A 27,352-nucleotide genomic window follows, 5' to 3' on the forward strand; every position below is an offset into this window, starting at 1 on the left:
AATCCCATGGACGGAGGAGCCTGGTGGGCCGCAGTCCACGGGGTCGCTGAGTTGGACACGACTGAGCGACTTCACTTTCACTTCTCACTTTCATGCATTGGAGAAGGCAATGGCAACCCATTCCAGTGTTCTTGCCTGGAGAATCCCAGGGACGGGGGAGCCTGGTGGGCTGCCGTCTATGGGGTCGCACAGAGTCAGACACTACTGAAGCGACTTAGCAGCAGCAACAGTGGATTGAGTTGAAATTTGTTCCATTTCGCCTACAGAAGTAAAACTTCTTGAGGACAGGACCCTTGTGTTATTTATTTTGTGTCACTGAGGCCCTGGTAAAGGATATGTTTTGCCATTTTTTCCTTGGATACATTGATATAGTGGGCAATTGATATTCTGCAGATGACAACAGCTGGTGTTTTCTGGAGGAAAAACACATCTGCATTTCTTACTGGACTTCCTCATTCGATTCCTCTTACTTATATTTTTAAATAAGAAAAGAATTTACTTTACTAATCGCAGAGAGAACATGAAAGTACTTAGAGTAAGATGCTCATAGGGAATATTTACAAATGGAAGAAAAACGGTCATATGGCTGTGGGAAACAGGAGTCAGCTTTTATGGCATATGCAGCTTTAGATTCCCCCTCACACATATAACCTTGGAAATCATGGTGGTTAAGAGCCACAAGTTAATGAACATTTATTCTAATGAGCATTTACAATCATCCAAGCACTGTTGGAGAAGGAAATGTCTACCCACTCCAGTATTCATGCATGGGAAATCTCATGGACAGAGGATCCTGGTGGGCTAGAGTCCACGGGGTCGTGAGCTGGCCATGACTGAGAGACTAACACTTTCAAGCACTGTTATCAGTTCTCTATGCATGATAGTTTTCCTTCAATCCTCACAATCCTCATAGTGAAGTAAATTGTGTCATAGCTCTTATTTCGTCCCTGAGGAAATTGATGCTTCAGTTCAGTCGCCCAGGTATGTCTAACTCCTTGACACCCCATGGACTGCAGCATGCCAGGCTTCCCTGTCCATAACCAACAACTGGAGCTTGCTCAAACTCATGTCCATCGAGTCAGTAATGCCATCCAACCAACTCATCCTCTGTCATCCCCTTTTCCTCCTGCCCTCAATCTTTGCCAGCATCAGAGACTTTTCCAATAAGTCCGTTCTTTGCATCATGTGGCCAAAGTATTGGAGCTTCAGCTTCAGCATCAGTCTTTCCAATGAACACCCAGGACTGATTTCCTCTAGGATGGACTGGTAGGATCTCCTTGCAGTCCAAGGGACTCTCAAGAGTCTTCTCCAACACCACAGTTCAAAAGCATCAATTTTTTGGCACTCAGCTTTCTTTATGGTCCAACTCTCACATCCATACATGAACACTGGAAAAACCATAGCTTTGACTAGATGGGCCTTTGTCAACAAAGTAATGTCTCAGCTTTTTAATATGCTGAATAGGTTGGTCATAGCTTTTCTTCCAAAGAGCAAGTGTCTTTTAATTTCATGGCTGCAGTCACCATCTGCAGTGATTTTGGAACACACAAAAAAATAAAGTCTCTCACTGTTTCCATTGCTTCCCCATCTATTTTCCATGAAGTGATGGGAACAGATGCCATGATCTTATTTTTCTGCATGTTGAGTTTTAAGCCAACTTTTCTCTCTCCTCTTTCACTTTCATCAAGAAGCTTTTCAGTTCTTCTTTGCTTTCTGTCATAAGGGTGGTGTCATATACGTATCTGAGGTTATTGATACTTCTTCTGGAAATCTTGATTCTAGCTTGTGCTTCATCCAGCAGCCTGGCATTTCACATGATGTACTCTACATATAAATTAATAAGCAGGGTGATAATAAAGAGCCTTAACGTACTCTTTTCCCAATTTGGAACCAGTCTGTTGTTCCATGTTTGGTTCTAACTGTTGCTTCTGATCTGCAAACAGATTTCTCAGGAGGCAGGTAAAGAAGTCTGATATTTGCATTTCTTGAAGGTTTTCCCACAGTTTGTCATGATCTATACAGTCTAAGGCTTTGGCATAGTCAATAGAACAGAAATAGATATTTTTCTGGAACTCTCTTGCTTTTTTGATGATCCAGCAGATGTTGGCAATTTGATCTCTGGTTCTTCTGACTTTTCTAAAACTAGCTTGAACATCTGGAAGTTCACGGTTCAGGTACTGTGGAAGCCTGGCTTGGAGAATTTTTAGCATTACTTTACTAGCGTGTGAGATGACTGCAATTGTGCAGTAGTCTGAGCATTCTTCGGCATTGCCTTTCTTTGGGATTGGAATGAAAACTGACCTTTTCCAGCCCTGTGCCACTGCTGAGTTTTCCAAATTTGCTGGCATATTGAGTGCAGCACTTTCACAGCCTCATCTCTTAGGATTTGCAATAGCTCAACTGGAATTCCATCACCTCCACTAGCTTTGTTAGTAGTTATGCTTCCTAAGGCCCACTTGACTTCTCATTCCAGGATGTCTGGCTCTAGGTGAGTGATCAGAGCATCATGGTTATCTGGGTCAGGAAGATCTTTTTTGTATAGCTCTTCTGTGTGGTCTTGCCACTTCTTTTTAATATCACCTGCTTCTGTTAGGTGCATATCATTTCTGTCATTTATTGTGCCCATTTTTGCATGAAATGTTCCCTTGGTATCTCTAATTTTCTTGAAGAGATCTCTAGTCTTTCCCATTCCATTGTTTTCCTCTATTTATTTACATTGCTCAAAACCTTGTGCACACCAGGACCCAGGAGAAAGGAGCAGTACCCCCAAAAGAGACTGACCCAGACTTGCCTGTGAGTGCCCAGGAGCCTTTGGTGGGCATTGGTGTGTGGTGGCCTGCTGCAGGGTCGGGGGCGCTGAGTGTGGTGGTGCCTGCAGGGGATCTTGTGAGGAGGTCACCATTATCTTCATCACCTCCACCATAGTTTGGCCTCAGGTCAAAGGACAGGGAGGGAACACAGCCCTGCCCATCAACAGAAAATTGAATTAAAGATTTACTGAGCATGACCCTGCCCATCACAATAAGACCCAGTTTCCCCCATAGTCACTCTCTCCCATCAGGCAGCTTCCATAAGCTTCTTATCCTTATCCATCAGAGGGAAAACAAAATGAACCATGTCATGTAGGGATGAATGGGTCATGGTAGAGAGTTCTGACAAAACATGGTCCACTGGAGAAAGGAATGGCAAACCACTTCAGTATTCTTGCCTTGAGAACTCCATGAATAGTATGAAAAGGCAAAAAGATAGGACACTGAAAGATGAACTCCCCAGATCAGTAGGTGCCCGATATGCTACTGGAGATCAGTAGAGAAATAACTCCAGAAAGCATGAAGAGATGGAGCCAAAGCAAAAATAACTCCCAGTGGTGGGTGTGACTGGGGATTGAAGTAAAGTCTGATGCTGTAAAGAACAATATTGCATAGGAACCTGGAATGTTAGGTCCATTAATCAAGGTAAATTGGAAGTGGTCAAACAAGAGATGGCAAGAGTGAACGTCGACATTTTAGGAATCAGTGAACTAAAATGGGCTGGAATGGGTGAATTGAATTCAGATGACCAATATATATACTACTGTGGGCAAGAATCCCTTAGAAGAAATGGAGTAGCCATCATAGTCAACAAAAAAGTCTGAAATGCAGTAATGAGTGCAACCTCAAAAAAGACAGAATGATCTCTGTTCATTTCCAAGGCAAACCATTCAATATCATGGTAATCCAAGTCTATGCCCCAGCCAGTAATGCTGAAGAAGCTGAACTTGAATGGTTCTATGAAGACCTACAAGACCTTTTAGCTGCTGCTGCTAAGTCACTTCAGTTGTGCCCAACTCTGTGAGACCCCATAGACAGCAGCCCACCAGGCTCCCCCAGTCCCCAGGATTCTCCAGGCAAGATCACTGGAGTGGGTTGCCATTTCCTTCTCTAATGCATGAAAGTGAAAAGTGAAAGTGAAGGCACTCAGTCATGTCTGACTCTTAGCCACTCTATGGACTGCAGCCCACCAGGCTCCTCCGTCCATGGGATTTTCCAAGCAAGAGTACTGGAGTGCGGTGCCATTGCCTTCTCCAAGACCTTCTAGAATTAACACCAAAAAAGGATGTCCTTTTCATTATAGGGGGCTGGAATACAAAAGTATAAAGTCAAGAGATACCTGAAATAACAGGTAAATTTGGCCTTGGAGTACAAAATGAAGCAGGGCAAAGGCTAACAGAGCTTTGCCAAGAGAACACACTGGTCATAGCAAACACCCTTTTCCAACAACACAAGAGAAGACTCTACACATGGACATCACCAGATGGTCAATACTGAAGTCAGATTGAATATATTTTTGCAGCCAAAGATGGAGAAGAGAAGTTCTATACAGTCAGCAAAAGCAAGACCCAACTCACTGTGATTCACATCATGAACTCCTTAGTGTCAAATTCATACTTAAATGGAAGAAAGTAGGGAAAACCACTAGACCATTCAGGTATGACCTAAATCAACTCCCTTATGCAGTGGAAGTAACAAATAGATTCAAGGGATTATATCTTGATAGACAGAGTGCCAAAGAACTTTGGATGAAGGTTCATGACATTGTGCAGGAGGCAGTGATCAAGACCTTCCCCAAGAAAAAGAAATGCAAAAAAGGCAAAATGATCATCTGGGGAGGCCTTACAAATAGCTGAGAAAAGAAGAGAAGCTAAAGGCAAAGGAGAAAAGGAAAGATATACCCATTTGACTGCAGAGTTTCAAAGAAAAGCAAGGAGAGATAAGAAAGCCTTCCTCAGTGATCAATGAAAAGAAATTTATGCTTACAGAGATTAAATAATAAGCCCAAAGTCACTCACTTAGTTGGTGCTAGAATCTGGATGTGAACTCAGGCCATCTAACTCCAGAGTATTTGCCCTTAACCATTATCCAAGAGGACCTCATGTCCTTGTCCGGCAGCTACCCAGCTATCACACATACTAAAATTAGCCCAATGTGCAGTCAATTCCATTATTTTTATTTTTGTCAAATAGAGTTTTAAAGATTTGGTACATATATTTGACCTTGTAGAAAGTTTCTTCTTCTTTCTGAACACTGACTTTAATTATTGAGGTACACTGCAGTTATGTTACTGTGTCTATTAAAAAATTAACAAATACTTTTGCAAAATAAATCCTGACATACACTTTTCCTGTGTTCAGTTTAAAATTTTACTTCCTCCCTAAAACAATCTTGGTTCCTTCATGATATAAATTTCCTTTAAGTTGGCCTTATCATGGCTTACCCAGAGCTAAATATTATTTTTCTTTGTGACCATCAGACCTCAGGCATAACTCAGAATGCAGAAGGAAAGGAGACTGCTATCACAAACTGTGAGTTGAAGTAAGTTGTCAAATATGTGTTATTAGAAAGTCTCTTTACTGTTTTGTTCCTCAAACCTGTGGATCCAAGATAGAGGGATAAGAGACACATCATTTCAAATTAGATATCCTCTGTTTGATGGAAGGCTTTTTTTCTTACTGCAAAACACAAAGAAACAAAGGACTCCATGTTTTAGATTATTTATTGCTAAGGACATTTGAATAATGGGGGAAATAGTACACATCTATTATCTAATAACAGGTCAATTTGAATATATCACAAAGGAAGACCCACCTAAGGAGGATGTAGTTGCTTGTGAGGGTGCCTACTCTTGTAGGGTGTTCTGGTGTTACAGTATCTCTGAACACACACTGGCCCCTTGGGCAATAGGTCACCTGTATCACTGGTTTTGATATTACTTGGCTTATTGAGAATATCATCAGATGCAATGCCTGATCTTAGGAAGAAAGACATTGAACTGTGAGAATGTTTTTGCAGCTGCATCTAATAGAGGCTATGAGAACAGTTTCAAAGCATTTCATAAGACTGAGCAGGCTACAAAAGCCTCAGTAGATCTGTTCTCAGTTCTCAGTGGGACTTTTCAACATCAACCTGGTGGAACTTGAAGCATGCAGTTGTACAGCAGCCTGAAATGTCAGGTCAGTGAAAACTTAATCACAAGAGATGGCTTGCATCATACAAAATTCAGGGGTCCTAGTTTACATACAAGTAAGCTGTGGAAGAGTTGCATTCTCATGAACAGAATGTGACTAGTCTGTGAAATCATCATAATTGGTTTGTAACTTGGGGACAGGTTAGCAATTTGGAAAACTATATACTTCTTGGTAGCTATTTGGCTAATATTCTTTCTGAAGATTTTTCAAAATGGATGTCCCTAGAGAACATCTTTTTAAAATTTTTCCTGTTAAACTGAACCATTATTAATCTGAGTTCTTTGATTATTGCCCCTATACCCCAGATAAATTGTAATAGAGTCCATGCTGCTCATGATCAACTTCATTACTATGAACAGTATCAGGAGAAAGGAAAAAAGAAAACATACTTTTAAAAGTTCAAACTCTTGAGAACTTTATGTAAATGTATTTAAAGGTACTATATACTTACTGTAGACAAACTGGAAACTATTGAAAAATGTTTAAAGGAAAATAAAAATTACCCACAAGCCTACCACCCAGAATAGAAGCTCTTTATATTTTAGTATATTCCCTCTTGGTCTTCCCTGTAGCTCAAGCGGTAAAGAATCTGCCTGCAATGCAGGAGACCCGGGTTTGATCCCTGGGTTGGGAAGAGCCTCTGGAGAAGGGAATGGCAACCCACTCCAGTATTCTTGCCTGGAGAATCCCATGGACAGAGGAGCCTGGTGGACTCCAGTCCATGGGGTCACAAAAAAGTTGGACACGACTGAGTGGCTAACAGTACTACTACTACTATATTCCCTTTTATTTATTTAAGGAGGCTTATGCGGTCAAAATGATGCCATTTATTCAATGTGGTATCCTTTGTATCTTTTAAAAGAGTGGCATATAAACTAAGAAATTATTTGTCAATATAATTCATAAGTATACAATAGTATTTACTGTATGGATTTGCTATCGTTTGTTCATTCATGTTCCTTTTGAGGGGCACTAATTTTTGTATTATCAATTTACCAGTTCATCAGAGAAACAAGTTCTTTCTCATGAATTTGCTGGGGAAAATGAGAACAGAGCCCAACTTTAGAAAAAGATTGCTCTTGTATTTGACAAAAACATTTAACAGACACTTCGGTTTAAAAGTTAAGATAGGCCCTAGGCAAAGTTTAGAAAAGGGATGTCAAGACGAACGAAACTAAACTGCTCTGCAAAATAAAGGAAAAGTGTATTTCCTCTGAGGGAAAATAGTTTGAGATTTTAAAATGGTTTGCAAGAAAGTGTAGTCGCTCAGTCATGTCTCACTCTTTGTGACTCCATGGACTGTAGTCCCCAAGGCTCCTCTGTCCATGGGATCCTCCAGGCAAGAATACTGGAGTGGGTTGCCATTCCCATCTCCAGGGGATCTTCCCAACTCCGCAATCGAACATGGATCTCCTGGGTCTCCTTCCATGCAGGCAGATTTTTTACCGTCTGAGCTACAAGGGAACACGGGAGGGAAAAAAAAAAAAAAAAGGGTTTGAAGTATCTCTGTATGATGTTCAGAGAAAGGAGTTGAGGTTGAGGGAGATGAGGATGAGCGACAGGAGTCTGGGGTGGCAGGACTCAGAGAGATAGGAAATGAAGGAGTCTGCTTTGAAAGGAGGCATTAGCACCATCAAGAGGGTGAAGTCTAGTGCCTGAGAGCCAGGCAGGAAGGGGACCCTCCAGGGTAGCCAACTAGCTTTAACAACACAACATCACCCAGATCCATTGTTATTTCCTATCCTGTACTGTAAGTCCTTTCTACCATTCTCCAACTTGAGCATCTTAGGAATGCTGGGAAGAATGATGGAAATGCCATGTAATGGACCAGTAAGACTTTAGTGACAGGGAAGGCAGAGAAGAGATACCCCAGGGATTCAGTAAAGGCCTGGTGCAGGAGTTTGGAGAAGGCATAAGGAAAACCAAGGTAATATAAGTCAAGTTTGACCCTACCCCAACTCCCTATTGTTAGACATTTTAGAAAGTCAGTAGACCTTCTAAAGTTAATGTGGGTGACTTATGTACTTGGATATTAAAATTAAAAAAAAATCATCCCAGATAGTTGGAGGACCTGGAGATCCTCAGGTTACATGAAAATCAACAAATTGATCTATTTATTCTATGTCTGGTACTTTTTCCTTATTATATTTTAAGAAAAGTAATGGTTAGCTCAAGGGATATGGTTTTAAGATTCCTACAGAGTACTGCCAAGTTATTTTCAAATTTCTTGCACCAATCTATAATGCCAATATCCCTGGACAAGAATGTCTAAAGACACTGACTATTGTAACTGAAATCTGAAAGAATGGGGCTGTTAGCAATTATATTAACTTTGGCCTAGAGATCTTCCAGGTGTTTACAGTCTGTGGTTTGAGACTGAGAAGATGCTCATCAGAGGTTAATGAAACATAATTATCTCTTAATCCTCAATATCTCACAAAGAATGAAACCATACCACACAATGAATGCTGAGGAGGAAAGGAAAAAGTTTGTCTTTAACCACAATGGATGAGTTCTGTCTTTAGTTTACCACATTCACCACCTTTTGGATTTACCTTAGATATGAGTAAAGAGAGTATAAATCATAATTATTTCTCATTACAGTTCACTTCTGTGCTGCTACTGCTAAGTTGCTTCAGTCATGTCCGACTCTGTGTGACCCCATAGGCGGCAGCCCACCAGGCTCCCCCGTCCCTGGGATTCTCCAGGCAAGAGCACTGGAGTGGGTTGCCATTTCCTTCTCCAATGCATGCAAGTGAAAAGTGAAAGTGAAGTCGCTCAGTCCTGCCTGACTCTTCGCGACCCCATGGACTACAGCCCACCAGGCTCCTCCATCCATGGGATTTTCCAGGCAAGAGTACTGGAGTGGCGTGCCATCTACACACTCTCATCTCCCAGGCTCTCAACCAGGGCCAAAAACCTAACAATTGAACATTCTTCAAAAATCACACGATTCAAAGAGGCAAATGAAACACTTTATAAGACAACGAATTATCCATAAATGAATGTTTTAGAAAATACTAGATTATCTTGCGATTTTCTCCATGGGCATAAACATGAGTGGTACTCTCTTAACTGCCATATGAACACATCCACAGCAGAAAAAGAAAGGGTAGCAAGGCTCTGGAGCTTCCATGATAGAGTAAGAGTTGCCTAGGCTCTTTAATCAACTTGTTCTTTTTGCCAGGTCTAAATCCACATACTGTAGGGGCTACAATTTCCCCTGGTAGTTGAAGAGGCTGTAAATGTCTATTTGGTCAGCCTGCTGACAGGGTGCAGTGTTCAGCCCAGACCAGGAAAGAAATGTTCCTAACACAGAATTGAGTAGATTCTGTTTCTCCAGACACTTCCTAAGAAAAGTTTCAGGGAAAAAGAACCAAAGCAAGTTGTTGTCTACACCCTCCCCCCCGCCCCCACGCACACTTAATGCAATGTCTAAATATAAGGGGGAAAATAACAAAAGAAAAAAACCTTTTTTGGGAAAAAAAATTTTTTGGTCAAAATCTGTATGGTAATACAAGACAATGTAGAATGTTTTGTTTTCACATGAACAATCGTCAAAAGTTTAGCAACTCTGAACATTCATAAATCATTTCAGTTCCCTGAGGCTTTTAGAAGTTTTGATTGTTCAAAGATAAGAAAGATCTGGCTCAACTCTAGAGACATTTGGTGTTTTATATTTTGTTTTGTGTCTGAGTGATAGATGTGTGAACATGGGTGGTTACTACAAGTCCTTAATCACGCATTTGGACACATGAATGGGATTGAACAAATTGTCTGGCACAGGATGGGCAAATTCCCAGGACGTCAATCCAGCCAATCCACTGATGATGTTTTCTAGGATGCCAGCTGACCCACCTCTGCATAAGAAATTGAGATTACCCCATGTAAGAGGGGTCACCTTGGTTTACTTTCCAAGTCCCTTTTGGTCTGTGGTTTGGCAACCAAGGAAGAGACCCAAATAATTTCATATATACATTTTTCTTTCTTAATATATAATCTTCCTTCCACTCATCGCTGTCAGCCTTCAGCTTCTTAGTTTCTGTGCTATTCAGGCCCTCAAATGTCATTTACCCAAGCAATGTTTGCCTTCCTCATTTAAAAATGAATGTTTTGATTAATCTGTTTAAAGTCAGGAATTGAAAAGAGCTCCAGGTTATTCAGTCTTACAAGATACGCTGTTCTCTTTGCTTTTGCAGTGTCAATCAGGGAACACACGCCCAAAATTTCGTCTACATAGAAAAAATGTTTTCTGCTTCTAGCTTCTTCTTAGCAGTTTTGGACAACACTCAAAAGAGTGGTTGACACTCTTATGTAATTTAACCCTCCAGGACACCAGAGTTGATTGGAGACTTATGCCACCACGTCCAGTCTCACATCATTTCACCTAAACCCAGTCTTACGATATATTTCTGGAAAAGATGCAAATGATACCCACATTCCCCAAACCAGAAAAGTTGTGCAAGAGAGTAAAAGAGATTAGAATTAAAACCCTCTGTTTGGACCAGGGAGCCTGGAGGGCTACAGTCCATGGGGTCACAAAAAGTATGATACAACTGAGCAAGCCCCTACGCACGCACAGTGCAGCTTTAGCTCTGTTTTGAGTTGCTCTGCTTTTTCCCAGAACACCTCAGACAATATCTTATTCTCTCATTTACACAGTCTGTTCTAAACAATTCAGTGTTTTATATCTGGTGTTCTTGCTCCTGTTGAAAGCTACCGTTGATATTCAATCTGATCAGAATGAACACAACTGCTAAGGTAGGTCCTTGAAGTTCCTCTGACATTCTTGCTTTGGGAGATGGGAAGGGTAGGCATCCAGAGGTTAAAGGAATATGCTCTGACCTAGAATGATAGGTTATTCAGATAAGACGGTCAGCTTCAAAAATGCATGGTACATATGCCAGTACAGTAAATACATTCCGTTCCAATTTCCTCACATTACGCATCATCCTGCCCCAGTCTCAGATGATCTTCAACACCACGATAGAGGTGCCAAGGAAATAATAAAAGAGTGAGAGGGAAAAAAAATAGACAACATCAGCAAGAGTACAGCAGCCTATGAGTCAATGAAGCCTGCTTGATTAGGTCTTTAATGAGGTTTTCTCCAAGCTCGGGTATATTCATCTGGGAGTCTGGGACTTGACACAGTGGTTTTTACAATGCACATCCAGCTCCCTCTCTCATCTTCTGGGTCCAAAACAAAGAATGGGAGAGATCCTAGATTTAAAAGCCAAATGCAGACAAGGACAAAGTGACACGTTGTGCCACCTTCAGACAGTACAATCAATCAGAATCCCAGGAGGGCTATCTAAATAAATACGGAGCTTTAGGGCAGTACCTAGAGAAAGCCCTCCAAGAACAAGTCATCTAGAGAGGAGAGAAGCCTTATTAAACAGATCACACTGACTGGAGAACCTGTGCAGCGATAAACAGGGACAAAATAGTGTTGGATATTGCTTCTGTTTCTTCTGGAGATGGAAGCCCGTCCAAACTTCAGAAGGGCCAGTATTAGCCTCCTGAGTCACACCAAGAGAACCTACAAGTGAATACCTCCTCATCTCTCCCCAACACCTATGGATACATACAAGCACACACCCACACACATGTATACAAGCACATTGTTTTTTTTTTGATCCATTTTTATACATTTTAGCAAGCCCGTTTTATTAATACATTATTCTTGGGAAGCAGGGACTGCAATAGGCACTGGTTCATGTTTATTATCTCTCCCAGTGTTTCTATTTCAGTGCTGCCTGGAATCAGCAGCCCAGAGACTCCTGAAAGCTGAGAGCTGGCTTCTAGCCTATAATTCACTTTCATTTCTCTTCATTTTACTTAAATGTGCTTAAACAGCTGAACAGAATAAACTTATTAGTTGTAAAAATCTGAGGGCCTTTGATCCAGAGTTCTCTATTTTTCCCTATAACCAGAGAGAAAAATAGGAATACTGAAATCAAAAGTGTTGTTACACAGGCTTTCACAAACTTGCATGGATTTTCATTTGTTTGTCAAAGGAAGAGGCCACAAGCAGAAAATCTCAACATACTCGCTAAATTAGATCACATCTCTTCAACTGACCCGACACCAGTTCTAACTAGTTAGAGTGAAGAAATAAGATGGGCTGGTACCAGGAAGTAGATTCATCATTCATATTGAAAAATAAGAAAAACACCTAAGCAGGATAATCATTTTACATTTGAACTTTACAAATATAATAAACCAACAAGCTTAGTCTTCAAGATGGTAAAATAATAGTTGTAGGCACAGAAGTAAACCCAAATAATTCTTTATACAGAATTGCAGATCTTTTCCATCACTAAAAGATAGCAGATTCAATCACTCATCACTGTTGCTCAGTGCTCTTGAGACATAACTGTATTTCTTAGGAAGCTGATTCAGGATCACAAAAATGCAGAGTTGGAAGGGAACCTAGAGGTCAACTGTTCCCTTCCTCTTCATCTGTTCAGTGGTGGAGTTTGCACTAGAAGACTTGAATTCCCAGACTTGGGGTCACCAGGGTGCCTTTCTCGCAGGTACTTATATTTTTTTGCTTTGTTTTGTACTAAATAGCTGCATCCATTCTTCATCTCTTGGTCTTAACCCCCCATTACTGAATAGCATGACTCTTTCAGTTCAGTTCAGTCGCTCAGTTGTGTCTGACTCTTTGCGACCCTGTGAATCGCAGCACGCCAGGCCTCCCTGTCCATCACCAACTCCTGGAGTTCACTCAGACTCACGTCCATCGAGTCAGTGATGCCATCCAGACATCTCACCCTCTGTCGTCCCCTTCTCCTCCTGCCCCCAATCCCTCCCAGCATCAGAGTCTTTTCCAATGAGTCAACTCTTCGCATGAGGTGGCCAAAGTACTGGAGCTTCAGCTTTAGCATCATTCCTTCCAAAGAAATCCCAGGGCTGATCTCCTTCAGAATGGACTCTTTACCTGGATGGAATTATCATGAATGAGTGTAAGTCTTCATGTGGTAGTGTCGAAAACTGTCAAGACTTTGACATCCTTAGAAATCAGAGCATATTTCTAACTGGGTTCATTCATTTTGAGTCGGGATGAGAGTCCTGATTGTGCCTCATTAGCTTGGTACTGGACGGCTTCCACAGTATACATCAATGGCCATCGTTCACTAGTGTCCATCTGATATGCTTATTCAACATGGAAATCTTCAAGAATGCCATTGACTAGCAAGGTAAAAGAATACTTTTCAACTATTCAAAATGCCCCCACAGTTCAGTTAGTTCTTATTATACCTTAAGGAGTTTATATATATTTAAGAACTTAAATTTTCAAAGTATACAATCTGAAAAATACAATTTAGCATAATAAGGAAAAACCACAGAAGGACAGGGATTCACTTGCAGTACATAAAGTATATCTTTACTATTTTAAAATTTGCCTGCCAAACAATGCAGTACCTTTCTGCCTCTCTGTTGTATTCAGGTCTTCTCCATTTGTTCCAATCTTAAACATCCCGTGATAAGTCTTCTTCCCTCATCTCTGTCTCCCTCAGTCTGGGCTTTCTTGCACTCTCCTTCCCACTGCATATCTTCATAGAAAAGTGTTCTGCCGCGTGGCACAGTGATAGCTTATAAATTCTGCTCCACGAGTAAGGCATTCAGGTCAAGATTCCCAGGCCTCACCTAGACAGGCAGACAGGCCATCTTAGTCTTCTGAATATCTGCCCCCATGTATATGACCCTCTCATCTCCCAACAGGGTCAGCCTGTTACTGGGAAATACTTCCCATTGGTTCTCCTCACATCTCCCAGTCCTTCCTGCTGTGTGTCATTTCTGTAGACTAGCCAGATTTTCAGCTTTACAAACAGGAGTGACTTGCAGAAAAACTAGGCTTGCCTTCAATTGCATATCCCCACCCCTCACCCCACTTCCATGTCTGTCCTGACAGTTTGACAACCATCCCCATTTCCTCTTTCCAGAAGAGTCTGCTCACTGCAGCCCAGTGCAAGGCTAGAGGCTGGTCAGGTGGGATGGCAGGATTCCTATCCTGGGCCCCAGAGAACAGACACAGAATTTTCTCTGTAGTCCGGCTTTCTTTTACTTCACTGCAAGAACAGCTCTTGTCCTAACCTATCCCAGAAGATTCTGGAAAGTCTTCTGACTTTCTCAGAGGAAAACAAGGCATGTATAATACATTCCTCCCTGGGCTGTCTGAGTATCCTAGACTCCCTCCAAGCTACATTTCTTCAGCTACTGTCAATCAGGGGCCATGGAAGCCTGTTCTTTTAAAGGAAAAGCGATGAATGAAGGAAGAGGAAAGGGCAGAGTCTGAAACCTGCCAAAGAATAAAGACACTGCTCCGAATTTCTTAATAAGGGTAAGTTAATGAAAGCAATTCACTGAGTGTTTTCTGTATGTCACCATTGATGAGGTTTTATGGCTATGATATCATAATTTGGCTGTCTTTGACCTGCCCCTCCTGGCCATTCTAAATTCTGCAGACATTATGCAGACATCTTGCCAGCTAAGACAGCTGAATGCCAAAGGCCGGCTTAACTTGGGCAGGAATCAAAGGCCCTGTGAGTTTAAGGAGAAGCAGGCGTAGTTACTTTCCCCAGCTCCAAACTGCTCGGCTGTGGCTAGAATCTGTTTGTAAATATAGCTGGAGTTTTTGAACCAGCTTCCCCCCAAAGACAAATGAATTTCTAAGCATGTTTGTACTTGCAAATGCACAGTGTTATACACTTCATGCCACCTTAATCCCTATTAAACTAATCTGAATTCATGTCAGGCCAACCTTCCATAGTCAAATGGATTAGACAAGCCAATTGATTAAATATAGAAAAAAATCCAAGAGCTTTTCCTGTCTGGCAATCATGCATTTCAAGCATCATTTTCACACCAGTGTTTGTTCTTTCCCATTCTTTGGGGTTTTAGCATATTCCCAAATGAAATCAGTTCCTTGCGAATGATGACTAAAATAAACTAAGGCAGAGTCTAAAGTGTATCTATTTCTTAAGTACCTGAGGGGAAAATAAAAATATTACCAAACCTTTAACTGAGTTTTAAAGAACTAATGCCATCTCAAGAAAAAAGATTGGAAAACATTCAATTTAAAACAATCTGGCACTTACCTCTGTATTTTCCTTTATTCTTGCTATGCGGGACAATGTGAATCTGCGGGGATTTGGCAAGACTGATCGTGATCGAATCCAAATGATACAATATTTTTACTGTGGCTCCTTTGTGTTCTTGTTTTGCCTTCACTATTTCCCTGTACGTTAATGCCAGGACTAAAAGGACGGATCAGAAACTGTTTATTAGCTTTATAGACTATAAACGGCATTATCAATGCTGCAAGGTGTCAAAGCAGTATGTGCCTCACCACATCTCAAATTTCATAAAAGGAATATTTATTGGGCTTTGATTTAGAAGGATATTGCAAGCATCAGTGCCTCATCTTAGTTCCTGCTACCTGCTTAGTGTGACGCTTTTTTTTTTTTTTTTTAACCCCTGGCTTTCCAACTTCTAAATTCACTTTGGGCCAGTTTAGTTTGCTAACAAAGAATTTAACTGCTATATCATCACCACCTCCCAAGTCCACTCAGGAGGATTCTACTGCCTTTGAAATTTAAAAAAAAATGTGTATATATATATATATATATCACATGCATATAAATACATGCATATATATATATATGTATGTATTTAAAACAAACAGCTCTTTTTAGCATTTTATTTTATTTTATTTTTATTTTCTTGGCCACACTGCACAGCATGTGAGATCTTAGTTTCCTGACCAGAGATTGAACTCACACCTCTTGCATTGGAAGCACAGAGCCTTGACCACTGGACTGCCACGGAAGTCCCTAAAACTGTATTTTGTGAGTAACATACTGTATGTGTGCAGAGCACATCATGAGAACAGCTGGGCTGGAAGAAGCACAAGCTGGAATCAAGATTGATGGAAGAAATATCAATAACCTCAGATATGCAGATGACACCACCCTTATGGCAGAAAGTGAAGAGGAACTCAAAAGCCTCTTGATGAAAGTGAAAGAGGAGAGTGAAAAAGTTGGCTTAAAGCTCAACATTCAGAAAGTGAAGATCATAGCATCTGGTCCCATCACTTCATGGGAAATAGATGGGGAAACAGTGGAAACAGTGGCTGACTGTTTTATTTCCAGGGGGTTCCAAAATCACTGCAGATGGTAATGGCAGCCATGAAATTAAAAAACGCTTACTCCTTGGAAGGAAAGTTATGACCAACCTAGACAGCATATTAAAAAGCAGAGACATTACTTTGTCAATAAAGGTCCATCTAATCAAGGCTATGGTTTTTCCAGTAGTCATGTATGGATATGAGAGTTGGACTATAAAGAAAGCTGAGTGTGGAAGAATTGATGCGTTTGAACTGTGGTGCTGGAGAAGACTTTTGAGAGTCCCTTGGACTGCAAGGAGATCCAACCAGTCCGTCCTAAAGGAGATCAGTCCTGGGTGTTCTTTGGAAGGAATGATGCTAAAGCTGAAACTCCAGTACTTTGGCCACCTCATGCCAAGAGTTGAATCATTGGAAAAGACTCTGATGCTGGAAGGGATTGGGGGCAGGAGGAGAAGGGGATGACAGAGGATGAGATGGCTGGATGGCATCACTGACTCGATGGATGTGAATCTGAGTGAACTCTGGGAGTTGGTGATGGACAGGGAGGCCTGGCGTGCTGCAATTCATGGGGTTGCGAAGAGTCAGACACGACTGAAGGACTGAACTGAACTGAACTGAAGAAATGATAGTAGGGTGTTTTTTTTTTAAGTGGTATGCAATTAATTGTGAATAAGATTTGTTAATATAGTACTAAGTCATAAGTCATAGGACTTCCCTGGTGGTTCAGATAATAAAGAGTCTGCCCACAATGCGGGAGATCCGGGTTCGATCCCTGGGTTAGGGTTAGGGGCAGGAGGAGGAAGGGACAACAGAGGCTGAGATGGTTGGATGGCATCACCAGCTCAATGGACATGGGTTTGGGTAGACTCTGGGAGTTGGTGATGGACAGGGAGGCCTGGTGTGCTGTGGTTCATGGGGTCGCAAAAGAGTGGGACACGACTGAGGGACTGAAATGAACTGAACTGACTGATATGTATGTGTACATCCATTGAAGCCAACCTTATTCCCTCACTTATTTCTGAACCTCCTCGTTTCCCTCTTTATTTTCTATACCCATTCTCAAAAAGAATCTTTTTTTTTAAAAAAAAAAGAATCTTCTATATAATATTGTAAGTTTTGTCATGAACTTTCCAGATTGTAAGATCTTTGTAATGACTGGGCAAAGCAGGCAATATGGATAATCATAATTATTTACGGAAGGAGAAAGAGAGGCTATACCAGTGACCAATATTTTAAAGAGCCAAAGAAAATCGTATTTTAGACAATTACTAAATTTACAGTGAAAGTGAAAGTTAGTTGCAGAGTCATGTATGACTCTTTGCGATCCCATGGACTATAGTCTGCCCAGCTCCTCCATCCGTGGAATTATCTAAGCAAGAGTACTGGAGTGGGTCGCCATTTCGTTCTCCAGAACCCCTCCCAAACACACGCCAAAAATAGTCATGAAATGGTTAAAGCACAAACCCTAAGTCAGGCTGCTAGTGACAGCTTTCATTGTCCTGATACTGACAAAGAAACTGCTGGAGACTGGAGCCTGGGAGGGAAACAGTGGTATTTTATGTGGTCTCAGAAGACCTGTTGAGGTGGCACTCAGCATAGACGTTTTATTCTCCTTGCAAAAAGTTAAGAGGATATTTGAAATCACTCCCATCACTTCTGTGTGCAGACCAAGAGGATATTCCGAGGTAGCTTTGCCAGACATATTTGGCAGGGCAAGCTCTAGAGGAGAGCTGGACTCATCCAGGCTCAGCATTTGTTCAGTAAGAGAAACAGCTACAGCTGGAGGACTGTAGTTGATGAATACTTTAAAGCCTGATTCTTGAGCAACTGTTGATAGATGCTTAGTCCTCCGAGCAGTGGATCTATGAAGCAGGAAAGATGAAAAAGGTGAGAGACACATCTGGCTGAGACACATTTTATCAAAGTCTCAGAAAAGGAGGAGGGAAGGGCAAGACACAGAGAGAAAATGTCTGTTCCAGAGCCTTGCAGACACATTTTCCTCTGTCAGTCCTGCCTAAGTGAGTCACAATATCTTGGTAGAAAGAGTTGGCTATTAACACTGGAATCATAGTTTCATCTCTTTATTATTTGAAGTGGTAATAGATTTTTTAAATAAACCATATATGGTTCATTCCATAATGCTGACTCATTTCAGCTCCTTGTTTTCCTCACCCCTCTTAAATCTAGTTTTAAATTGTCTCCTTCGTTACAATTCAAGAGAGTGAACTGTCTGCGTTCAAATTCTGTTTCTGCTACTTAGAGTCTATGTAACCTCATGCAAATAGTTTAAGCTTGTAAATCTCAAATTCCATAAAACTGAGATTATAGAGTCTGCTTCATATGATAGTTAGAGGATTAAATGGGATAAAACATGCAAAGTGCCAAGCGCCATGCCTAGAACAAAGTAAGTGTTCGTTCACTGATGTGTCAAATATTCATTGAACCTCCTGTACAAGTCAGGTACTAAGCAAGGAACCAAGCTTAGTGAGCCAGACATACTCTCTGACCTGAGAGAGACTACTCATTAAGGAAGGAGATAGTTCAGTTAGTTGCTCAGTCGTGTCCGACTCTTCACAACCCATGGACCACAGCACACCAAGCTTCCCTGTCCATCACCAACTTCCGGAGTCTACTCAAACTCATGTCCATTGAGTCGGTAATGCCATCCAACCATCTCATCCTCTGTCATCCCCTTCTCCTCCCACCTTCAATCTTTCCCAGCATCAGGGTCTTTTCAAATAAGTCAGCTCTTCGCATGAGGTGGCCAAAGTTTTGGAGTTTCAGCTTCAACATCAGTCCTTCCAGTGAACACTCAGGAATGATCTCCTTTAGGATGGACTGGTTGGATCTAAGGAAGGAGATAGATTTTTATCAAAAACACATTACATTTTTCTAGATTCCTCCTACATGCATTAACATATGGCATTTGTTTTCCTCTTTCTGACTTATTTCACTCTGTTTAACAGACTCTAGGTCTATCTACATCTCCACAAATGACCCAGTTTCATTCCTTTTTATAGCTAGTAATATTCCATTGTATATCTGTACCATCTTCTTTATCCATTCATCAGTTGATGGACATTTAGGTTGCCTCCATGTCTTGTGGGAAGGAGGGCCAAGAAGTAGGGGATATATGTATACACATAGCTAATTCACTTTGTTATGCAACACTGTAAAGCAAATATATTCCAATAAAAATATACATTACAAAAGATATATTATAAATTGTTGTACATAAATGTACATATGTAAAAGTACCATACATGTGACATCTATGGCATTATATAACAGAAGGAACTGACTCAATTGGGGGTTATGTAATTCTATATAGAAAATGTAAAATTGAGTGGAGATTTAAAGGAAGAATAGGATTTAAATACATAAGTAAGTTGGAGGGAAAAGGATTCCAGGACAGAGGGAACCATGTTTAAAAACCCCAAAAGTTGGGCTGGGAAACAAGGAGTATTTAAGAATCTTTAAAATGGTGGTGTTCATGAAATACAGAATGACAAGGAAGGTGGAGCTGCAATGTAACAAAGTTGTGATTGGGGTCAGTCTACAAATGACCTTGGCATGTCAAATTGAAAATTTTTCTTTTTAAACTATGAAATTAAGAGTCTCAAGCAGGTAGGAAAATCAGATTTGTGTTTAAACAAACAAGTATTCTTGATGCAACATATAAAACAGACTAGATGCGGCAAGAGTGAATCCCACAAGTGCGATTAGGAGGCTATTGTAATAACAGGTAGGGCTTCCTCCATGGCGCCAGTGATAAAAAAAAAAACCAACAAAAAACAAAAACAAAAAACCCTCACCTGCCGATGCAGGAGATGTGAGATGCAGCTTCAATCCTGGATCAGGAAGACCCCCTGGAGAAGGAAATGGCAACCCACTCCAGTATTCCTGTCTGGAGAATCCCCTGGACAAAGGAATCTGGTGGGCTACAGTCCATGGGGTAGCAAAGAGTTGGACCCGACTGAAGTGGCTTAGCATGCACATATAACAGGTGGTGGCAGCAAAGAGAAAAGTAAAGAAAGAGGAAGATACTCAGGAGATAAAGCTGACCAGAAATTGTGATGAATCTGCACTGACTTTAAGAAGGAAGTACAAGGATGACCTCCTAAATTCTGACTTGAGTAACAGATTGGATGGCGGTCTCTTTCACTGCGACCTATGGCACTGGAAGAGGATAAAATCTGGATGTGCTAGGGGCAAGATGGAAGGAAGAGGAGCAGTGAAAAGAAAATGTATGCATTTTGTTTTAGCCACTTGAAGTCTGAGGTTCCTTTGAGACATCCAGGTAGAGATGTCAGGTGGACAGTTTGATATATGGTTCTGCAATTTAGAAAGGCAGTAGAGGCTGAAGATACAGGAAATGGGTGTCGATCAATAACACAGAGGTAGTAATTGCAGGTTTGATGAGAGATGTAGTTTTCAGGCAAGAGAGTTTATCATGAGGGGAGAAGAGCACCCAGTTTCCTAATATTTTTGCACTGTCAAGATCAAGAAGTCATTGGAAAAGACTGGAACCCAAATCAAGTCTATAGGCATGTGATCTGGCACTCACATAGGGCCCAATGGTCAGAATGACCTCAGGCTTGGTTTTCTGCCCTGTGATCGTGGTCTTGAAATTTTTACCAACTTTTTGGACTTGTATTTGGAAAGTGAAGGCTGATAGAACAATGTAGCATCACTGTGAGCAGAGGAGATAGGTACCCTATGAGGATTAGCTACTCCTTGCCACCTCACTGACGTACAGAGGGTATGATGGCCATGAACACACAAGGCTAGTGGACTCACAATGTGTAGGCGTTCTGGGATGCTGAAAGCAGCTACAAGGTAAGCATGTTCAGTCATCACTGAGGAAGCTCACAGCCCAGACAGGCCGGGCTTCCTGGTGCAACCAGAAAATGCTTTAAATGTGGAAGAAGGCAGTGGCATTCCAGGAAACATAAAAGGCCAAGCAAGTTCATTGTGTCTTTCTGTGCTGCATTGCTTCCTTGTATTAGCCAACTATTTAGGCTGGAATTGATGACAGAACAGGAAAAGAAAAGATAAAGCAACTGATAGTTACTTTTCCTTTTCAGCCCCTCCTTACTCATCCCGCTGGTGCTGCTGCCGCTGCCACTGAGTCGCTTCAGTCGTGGCCGGCTCTGTGCGACCCCACAGACGGAAGCCCACCAGGCTCCCCCGTCCCTGGGATTCTCCAGGCAAGAACTCTGGAGTGGGTTGCCATGTCCTTCTTCAATGTATGAAAGTGCAAAGTGAAAGTGAAGTCGCTCAGTCGTGTCTGACTCTTAGCGACCTCATGGACTGCAGCCTACCAGGCTCCTCCATCCATGGGATTTTCCAGGCAACAGTACTGGAGTGGGGTGCCATTGCCTTCTCCGCCTTACTTATCAGTAACCCCAAAGTAGAGAGAATGTATGTATTACCCACTCCAGTGTTCTTGCCTGGAGAATCCCAGGGACCGGGGAGCCTGGTGGGCTGCCATCTATGGGGTCACACAGAGTCAGACACGACTGAAGTGACTTAGCAGCAGCAGCAGCAGCAGAGTTAGTTTTAACTATGTGGCTTTTCTACTGTTGTGCTAAGGACAAAATACATTTACACATATCAGCCACAAAGTAGAAATTATACAATTTCAGTGATTACTCATAAAGTTCACTGTTTTTATATTTACCTTTAAAATTGACATTGCAAATATAAAAATGACCAGGAATGTTCACACTAATAATTTACATGTTAATTTTTCTTTACCTAGAATGATGTTAAGTAGCAAATAAAAAGTGTCATGACAACTTGAGAGGAATTCTGTTGCAAAAAGGAAAAAGCTTTATATTTGAGAATCTTTAATGTCATTTTTTTTTCACTGTCTTTGAACAAGGGGCTTCAAATGGAATTTATAAAGAAAAGATGGGCACTGAGTACAGGAAAATTATACAAGGGATCTACAAAGTTCAAAAGTCTGATATAATTTAGTGCAGAAGAATATAATACTTCAATTAAAGGACTTCTGGAATGGTCAAAAGGAAATTTATGCCATCGTTGAAAAAAGTTGAGATGGCAGAGTAATCAATTCACCTAATTAAACAGACAATGGGTGTGAGAAGTTGCACTAAGAAGCCAAGCCAAAATATGCAGTAGTTTATACTGATGCTAATAGCTTAAATGGCAAAAAGGGTGAGCTTCAAATCTGGGCAGAAAAAAAAAAATTGAAAATAAAAATTGAAATAAATTGTCACTAAAGACTTGATGCATGAAAGGACCCAGTTAGACATGGTGCTATGTATTTACAAGCTCTAAGGGCAGGAGGAGAAGGGGATGACAGAGGATGAGATGGCTGGATGGCATCACTGACTCGATGGACGTGAGTCTGAGTGAACTCCGGGAGTTGGTGATGGACAGGGAGGCCTCGCATGCTGCGATTCATGGGGTCGCAAAGAGTCAGACACGACTGAGCAACTGAACTGAACTGAACTGAAAGAAAGACTCAGAAACGTTACATGGAATGCATACTTCTTGTTTGGATCATCGATGTTTTCCTACCTCTGAGGTTTTTACCTCAGTACACATGTGACTTCCCAAACTTTACTCATTTTTCAAAAGAAAAATTTTACAGTATTTATTATAGCTTATTTGGTGAAGACTGAATGAGACAGCCTATTTTAATAAGACAACAGATCTTTATGGAGTCCTGCATGAGGCAGTTGGCTAGCTCACGCTCCAGCCAAGAGGTTCACTTCCACGTCAGTCTTGAGGCACTAAGGATCCTCTTTTAGGAATAAATGCATGCAGGAATTTGCTGCGAGGATGCTCACTGTCACATTCTTTTATTGAAAATAAGTAAATAGATAATTAAATATCTAAACAAGTGATCAATTAAACTTTGATCCATCCCTGCAATGAAATCTATGTCTTTATAAAAATGATACTGTGGTGGCGGTGGTGGTTTAGTTGCTAAGTCGTGTCCGACTTTTGCCACCAATGGACTAGGAACCTACCAGGATCCTTTGTCCATGGGATTCCCCAGGCAAGAATACTGGAGTGGGTTTCCATTTCCTTCTCCAGGACTTATACTGTAGATCACTACTAAAAAGACTCAAGAATACACAATGCTTTCTAAAGATTTATGCTATGTTGAATGTAAAAAGTTAATTATACATTATTTATAGTATGACTCTATTTCTCTTAAATATAGTTTCACTTTTTAAAAAAATTGGATATAAGGTAATGATAACCCTGTGTGCGAGACAGCAAAAGAGACACAGATGTAAAGAACAGACTTTTGGACTCTGTGGGAGAGGGAGAGTGTGGGATGATTTGGGAGAACGGCATTGAAACATGTATACTATCATGTAAGAAATGAATCACTAGTCTAGGTTTGATACAGGATACAGGATGCTTGGGGCTGGTGCACTGGGATGACCCAGAGAGATGATATGGGGAGGGTGGTGGGAGGGGGGTTCAGGGTTGGGAACTCATGTACACCTGTGGCGGATTCATGTCAATGTATGGCAAAACCAATACAGTATTGCAAAGTAAAAAAAATAAAAAAAGAAAAAGAAAAAAGAAAAAAGAAAGTATATATACCCAAGTAAAAAAAAAGAGATTATCTCTGATGGTAGATTGTGATTAATACTTATTTCCCTTTTCTGCTTTTACATATTTTAAAAATTATATACCATAAACCAATTTCCATTTTATATCATTCCAAAGAATAAAAAAATTATTTTATATTTTTTAAAAAATCAACAAAAATTGACTCACTCTAGGTGTGAATGCCTACATGTCTTTCAGTGTTATTTATAAATACTACAACTGCAATATTAAAGCCACAATGGCACCGTTTTCTGCAGGCATTTCAAAGCCGAATACCTATTGGGGTTAGACGGTGATAGTAAGTGATGAGTGTGGAGAACTGAAAAGAGCATGCTCTTTCAAAGGCATTTGAAGGGTCGTAGAATATGCCACCCCAAAATACGCCATTTTGGCATAAGGATTATTTTGAGCTAAAAGCAATTGAGAAGAAGCGGATATTTGCCTAAAAGCAGGACGGTATGTCTACTTGCACGTGTGCTCAGTCCTGTCTGACTCTTTGTGATGCTATGGACTGTGGCCTGTCAGGCTCCTCTGTGCATGGGATTCTCCAGGCAAGAATACTGGAGTGGGTTGCCATACCCTCCTCCAGGGAATCTTCCAGACCCAGGGATCAAACTGGCAGGTGGATTCTTTACCACTCAGCCACTTGGGAAGCCCCAACACAGGACATAAATTTGTAAAGGTGTTTCCCCTCCCTGCTCTTGTAAGAAGACAGAAGTTACTCATCAGAGATAACTCTAGACCTGTAGCAGACCAGAGACAACCCTAGAAGAATTTACATCACGAATTTTACACCTTGCTCTTGTCTTTCATGAGTTCCCTCATATATTTACCTTCCCACAATTTTCCACCATAGAAACAAAACGCTTTTCTTTCGTTTTGTCACTTTTCTAAAAACTATTGTTTTGTCTTTAAGATAATCCCAAATTTTATCCACCCCTTCATGCTTCCCTGGCGGCTCAGAGATTAAAGTGTCTGCCGGCAATGCAGGAGAGCTGGGTTCCATCCCTGGGTCAGGAAGATCTCCTGGAGAAAGAAATGGCAACCCACTCCAGTATTCTTGCCTGGAGAATCCCATGCACAGAGGAGCCTGGTGGGCTACAGTCCACAGGGTTGGAAAGAGGTGGACAGGACTGAGCGACTTCACTTTCACTTTCACTTTTGAGTTCCTCATCACTGAGTACTCCCATGTGTATATGAGATCACATCTTAATAAACTTCTGTTTTTCTGTTATTAACTGTTTGTCAGTCTAATTTACAGGGCCCCAGTCAATAAATGTAGGATGGGTAGAGAAAGAAAAGTTTTCCTCTCCTCTCCTACACATTCAAATTCAAAAATGTTTAAGAACAGGGTAGACTAAACATAAGGTCTCACCTGCAGTGCTAATTCTCCCGTCTTCAAAAATAAGTCCTTGGCTTGGGACTTCCCAAGTCACTCAGTGCTTAAAATTCTGTGCTTCCACTGCAAGGGGCACAGGTTTGATCCCTGGTTCCTTCGTTTGGGGAACTAAGATCCTGCCTGACTTGCAGCCCAGACAATTAACACATACATTAAAAAAAAAAAAAAAAAAAGTCCTTGGCTCCGCTTCCCTGCCCCCAGCTCCTTTCCCATATTTCTGCCCCTTTTGCTTTCCTATCAAGAGCTTCCATAGTTACGTGTATTTGTTTCTCTTCTCTTTCTTATTCTATCAACAAAATACAACAAAACTGATCACTCTTCCTTGAAGCAATTTTTTATGACTCCCTGAGATTTGCTTCTACCTCCTGACCACTGCTGGCTCTTCTTCAGGTTTCCCCTCTTCTCAGATTTACATAGGAGTGCCCCAGGGCACCGTCCTCTGACCAGTTCGCTGCCTTGATCTTCTCTCTCTTCTTGCTGCCCTCAGTATCACCACTGGGAAAACTATTCTGAAGACTATAAGAGTTTCATCTCCAGCTAATCCTTTTACTGAACTCCAGCTTCTGTATCCAGTTGCCTATGGACATCTCCACTTGTCTGTGTAACAGACATCTTAAACTTAGCATGTGTCAAACTAATGCCTAACATTGATGCCACACAGTCGACAGCGATTCCATTATTCCGGTTCCTCACACCAGTGAAGTAATCTCCTTATTTGTCTGACAGTTTACCACCAATTCATTAGAAAACCTTGCTGCCTCTACCTTCAAAGTATATCTCCTGATGACTTTTCTACTGCTACCAACCCTAGTCCAAGCCACTATCACCCCTCACATGAATTATTGCCAGTATCCTAACTGACCACTGAACTTCATATAGCTCATAACTTGAGTCAGTTCTCAACCCAGTCCATCACTCATCTGTTTGAAACCTCCAATATCTCCCTATGTCTAACAAAGTCAAAACCAAGGTATGGACCCCCTTGGACCACGTTAATCTCTTCTCCTGCCACACCTGTGTTCACTCTGCCCTGCCATACTGACCACCTTCCTGTGACTTGAAACCATCAGATACGGCCCTGCCTCAGGAATTCTGTGTTACCTGGTCTGCACGGAACCTTCTTACCCCAGACACGGGCGTGGCTTGCTCCCGTTCTCCCTACAAGTTTGCTCTAATATCACATTTTCAGTGAGATCCTTCCTGCCTTTCCAATTTAAAGTTACACATATATAACTGCCAGCACCTTAGGTGTTCCCCAGTGGCTCAGCATTAAAGACTCTGTCTGCCGATGCAGGAGACTCGAGTTTAATCCCTGGGTTGGGAAGATCTTCTGGAGAAGGAAATGGTAACCCACTCCAGTATTCTTGCCTGGGAAATCCCATAGACAGAGAAGCCCGGTGGACTGTATAGTCCATGGGGTCACAAAGAGTCGGACACAATCTAGTGACTGAACAACAACAACAACCCTGCATCTTTATTACCCTCTTTTATTTTTCTCCATAATGTTGATAATCTTCTAATAACTTTATATTTTTCTTGCACTCCTTCTGGAATATAAACTCCACAAGGGCAAACATCTCTGATTGAGTGTTATCTGAGAGTCTAGAACAGTGCCTGATATATAATTATTTTACATACAATATTCAAAAATACTGGATGAATGAAATAATTCACCAATGTGTGATACTCAAACTACTGTATATTCCATTTCCCCATCCAGGTATCCACTTCCTTAAGAAAAGGGTGACTACTTCACCTCTCTTTGTACCTCTAAGCACAGTGCCATGGAGATCTCAGACCTTACTAAGGGCATACGCTCTTAACAAAATAACAGTGGAAATGATGCTGAAAGACAGTAATAGTGAATCAATATTTTCATGACAAAGAAACAACTTGAAATTGCTATTGATGAACATTTCATTCTTAAATCATATGTGTGTGATAAGAGAGCTGGAGCTATTTAATGAAAGTGGGAAGCCTGTAGAGTTTATCTTAGTGGTTAGAATAGATCATTTTAAACTGGAAGAAAAGTAGGTGAAGGCTTCCTGTCAAAGCAAAGAAAATGTACTTGGTTTCCTAAGTAATAAATAGAAACCAAAAAATCAACTCAATTCAACTGCCAGTTTACAAAAGTGTTTCAAAGAATATTAGGGACTGAGTGTTTGGGTTTCAGTAAGCATCTGGATCACCATTATTTGGCCAATTCTCATAACTC

The sequence above is a fragment of the Ovis aries genome, chromosome 17 (assembly GCF_016772045.2).
Source record: "Ovis aries strain OAR_USU_Benz2616 breed Rambouillet chromosome 17, ARS-UI_Ramb_v3.0, whole genome shotgun sequence".
NCBI lineage: Eukaryota > Metazoa > Chordata > Mammalia > Artiodactyla > Bovidae > Ovis > Ovis aries.